At 33.9% G+C, this 4495-nt stretch overlaps 1 long non-coding RNA gene across 1 annotated transcript; it reads left to right on the top strand.

Annotated features, from left to right (window-relative positions):
- Positions 1-261: 261 nt before the first annotated feature.
- On the top strand, positions 262-2789 carry LOC309485508. The gene is made up of 3 exons (XR_014201216.1): positions 262-1114; positions 2028-2061; positions 2311-2789. It is a non-coding gene; the product is annotated as an uncharacterized lncRNA (long non-coding RNA).
- The last annotated feature ends 1706 nt before the right edge of the window (positions 2790-4495 follow it).

Below are 4495 nucleotides of genomic sequence, written 5' to 3'. Positions count from 1 at the left end.
CACTAGTAATGACTCAAGTATAACCAAATCCTTCAGAAGGAATTACTAATTATGAAGAACAGTATTCTAAAGTGAATGACTGTCATTGTAAGCTTTTGAGTTTTTTGTAAGGTTTTGAATATTAAAGGGATAGTTCACTTTGAAATTAAATGTTGGTATGTTTTAGCTTACCTCAAGGGCACCCAAGATGTAGGGGTCTTTTTTTCCGCAGTAGTTTCAATTTTGATATTTTTAGGTCAAACCATTCTTTTACACTGTAAAAAAAAACTGTAAATTTACAGGAAACTGTCTGTATTTTTTACAGAATTTTGCCGTTTTGTCATTATACAGTGAATACCTGTTATTTTACAGATATTTGTTGTAATTTAAAGATCCACTATTAAATTTACAGGTAATTGCTTTTATTGTGGTTTTACATTAATTTAACGTTTTTTAAAGGAAATTATCTGTAATTTTATAGGGTTATGTGTAATTTTACATAAAAAATTAAGTAATATTTTACAGATTATTTCTGTGGAATTAGAAAACAAAGAAAATAAGGTATAACTGCAGAAATCAGCAGTCACTTAACATGTTTTCCTTAAAGATTATTAAGCATGTGGGGGTTAAAGTGAGTTTTAAGATTTGTCCACACATTAGGCAGGCCTATTTAATTATTTATAATCTTTTAATTTTGTCTTGCAAATAGATGTTCATTTTGATCATCATTTGTATTTGCCCGTAAATTTCATTTAGGCCTATATTTTATGTCTTTTATGAATCGTTTTTCCAAATCTGCGTTGCTGCACATTGCGTGGCTTTGTGTGCGTTTGAATGTGTGTGTGTGTGGCCGCGCGCAGATTCAAATTATCCGCCATTACGTTTCGTTGCTTAGTCCCGCCCAGCCCACAACGGTTAGCTACAAATCTGTCTCTGTCGTCGATCTGTGTCAAGGGCAAGCGGGAGATTTGAATTCAGAGCTATAATCGTATTCGACAGAAGCAGCCGTGAGCAGGAGCGCTGCTGAACACATATTAGTTGTAGTCTGGTGTCAGTCAGTCCGGAAATAACGCGCCCTTTTTCAGTGAGCCTGGTTCGTCACAGCAGACCTCATCCCGACCGATCAACGGCTGAGGTAAGAGTCTAATACTACATGTAAATGATATTTTATATTACATTTGTGTTAAGTGGTTAGACTGTTTCCATGCTAACGTTAGCATTCTTAAATTATGTTCAGTCATAACTGGCGTCGAGGGCAAAACACAAATGCAGCATGGGTCTTTTCAATTATCGATCTGTGTTAAGAAAGATCAGTTGAACCCACTCTAACTTACTTGTTAACTTATAGACCTAAAACAATCTTTAGTAGACTTGTTATTCATATTAAAGTCCATAATTGTGTATAAAATCTTCGTTATGATAGTCAGTAACATTAAACCAATCTCTTAAATGGCGGGACATTTTGAAACCATGTCTGGAAGCTGAAAACTTGATTTTTCAAATTTTTTTTTTTTTTTGTAAACTTTTTTTTAACTTTATTTTATTATAGTAAAATTGTAGTAAACACGTTTTTAGCTGATTTTTTTTACCATTGTAATAGCCACAGTTTTACAAAAAATAGGCCTACTGTGTTTCTTTTGTTTATTTCGTAATAGTTAACATGACTAACTTTATTAAGACCGTTAAGAAATCGAAATACTGTCTGTAACTTAACGTACTTGTTGATGATACAGGAAAGCCTAGAACAGGAAGACTAGAATATGAATACAACATGATGAACCCCTAGGTGTATCTAGGTCTAGGTCACAGTAAATCATATTCATTTAATGCTACTTTCTATAAATGTAACTTAGCTAAAGTCACATGGCAGCTCAAAATATTACTGCTGGCCTTTCCAGCTCAGCTTCAAGATCATAGTCAGTTGAGTTTTTGCATTGTCCCAATGGAACATATTCTGACATGGGTAAATCTAATACTGAGTTTTAAAATAACTTGTGTGTGTGTGTGTGTGTGTGTGTGTGTGTGTGTGTGTGTGTGTGTGATTTCAGGTCACGTGGAAAGCAGATGATCATGGCAAACAAGGTATGGGAAGAATTCATTAAAACATAAAAATCATAATGGTTCTGATTCCATATGTTCATAACAGTCTTCTGATTCCATATGATTGCACTAAAAGTATGCACAAGGTTTGGATTTGCTACAGCAAGATTACGATTGTGTTAGATTCCACCCATCTTTCTTTCTTTTTTTTAACTAGGCTCTGTCATTTAGAAACATGACTTTTCCTATCACTAATATCTTAATGACACATATCTCTACCTTTTAATCCAGCCAGATGATCTGACGGTTGCTGCTCGCATCTCAGCCTACCTGATGGAAAATTCTTGCTGGATGAATGACCTTCACCTTCAAATCAGCCTTGCCAAGACAGAACTGCTTATGGTTCAACTTTCAGCCAAAACATACTTGCTGTGATCCTGCTGATTTGCCTTATCATTAGGAGGATCAGGCCCTTCCTATCGGAGCTACACAACTCTCTTGTTCTATCCAGACTGGGCTATTGTAATGCTCTCCTGGCAGCTCTTCCAGTATCAGTCAAACCTCTGCAACTGATCCAGATGCTGCAGCAAGAGTTGTCTTTAAAGGTAGCCCTATGCCTAAACTCACTGCTTCAGATCTATGTGTCCTCCAGAAGCATGTGTTCTGCAAGTGAACGGCGCCTTGTGGTGCCATCATCCCAAAGAGACACAAAACCACTTTCACTGACATTTACCTGGACTGTTTCCTGGTGGTGGAATGACCGGCGCAACTCAACACAAGAAACTGCTAAAGATCCATCTTTTTCATAAACACTTCACCCAATAATACTATATCTTTGTAAAAAAAAAAAAAAAAAAAAAAAAAACCTTGCTATGTGTACTGTGCGACTAACTGGGACTTGTCACTGCACTTGTTGCTTTTTATTATCTTTAATTATTATCTTAATTGGTTAGTCACTTTGGATAAAATGTAATTGTAAATGTTAAAATAAGTTATACTGTAAAGGTATACGGTAATTGCTTTTTATTGTGGATATATTTACATGTTCTAAATTATATACTAAGCATCTATTTCCTATCAATCACTTATCTTGATGTTTAGTGTTTGTTCAATTACTAATACTGTAAATATGCAGGTATTCTGTACTCATACATTTAGTTAATTTAAAAGAAATTGACTGTACATTTGCTATTATTAAGAACTTAATTAGAGATGTTGTGAAATTGGATCGGTACAAATAAAAAATAAAAACTGTAAATTTACAAACATTTGTATTTGAATTTATGTACTTGTGTGCATTTTTTATACATAATTTCATTGTTATTTTACACAGAAAAACTATATTAAAAGAAAATTACTGTAGATAGACAGCATTATTATATAAAATAATTGTATAAAACCTTAAATTTACAGTATTTAATTGTTTTAAAGGTGTATATGACTTTTTTTAAACGTTAAAAATCCCAATAATTACATAAGATTTTATGTAATATTAAAGATATAATCTGTTATTTAATTATGGAAAATTACTGTATTTTAACGAGATTGTTTTTTGCCGTTATTTTACGGTAATTTTCTGGCGCCCCAGCTGCCGGAATAATACCGTTTTTTCACAGTTTTTTTTTTTACAGTGTAGGTCAAACCGTTCTTGTCTTGCGGGTATAGATATATACACTAGATGTCGCATTGGCTAATGCGAAACCGTAGCCAATGCGACATCTAGTGTATATATCTATACCCGCCCGCGCTCTCAGATCACTTGGACGCAGCTGTGTTCAAGAGGTAAAAACGATATAAATACTGTTCGTTTTCTCACACAAACCGCTCGTTTCGTGTCTTGGGCCATCAATGTGTACTTAAGATGGGGAATTGTTTAATTTGGACGATGGGGAATTGTTTTAATTTGGACGCTGTGCATGCTCTTTGAGACAGTGACCATCGACCTGCATTATATGACTGACAGACAAGAACGGTTTGACCTACAAATATCAAAATAGGTGTCTACTAAAAAAGACACCTACATCTTGGATGCCCTTGAGGTAAGCTAAAACATATCAAAATTTTATTTCAAAGTGAACTATCCCTTTAATATTGTGTCACTCATTTGCTCCTGTGTAGTTATTCAATAATGACGGAACAGTATTCTAAAGTGTTACCCAGAAATCCATTCCTACTGCAATTAAATATGAAATATGTACTATATATACATGTATGAACTACATGTATGAAACATTTTTGAAAAGTACATGTATGAAAAGTATTTATATTTTTATAATAACTTTTTTAAATAAATCCCGGGAGTCATGAATATTTCAGCTTGAACACTCACAACAGTAAAAGCTATAGGCACGTTTAGCTGCATTTCATATAACATTGACACTAAAGTTGTTAAACTGATCCTGGATGAGAAACAACTACAGACCACAGCAGAACTAACTCCTTATCATTTTAAAAATATTCTTCCAAACACTAATAA

The sequence above is a fragment of the Leuciscus leuciscus genome (assembly GCF_965113295.1).
Source record: "Leuciscus leuciscus genome assembly, chromosome: 21".
Taxonomy (NCBI): domain Eukaryota; kingdom Metazoa; phylum Chordata; class Actinopteri; order Cypriniformes; family Leuciscidae; genus Leuciscus; species Leuciscus leuciscus.
Note: the sequence above shows the minus strand (reverse complement) of the source record. Positions and strands in the feature narration are given on the sequence as shown.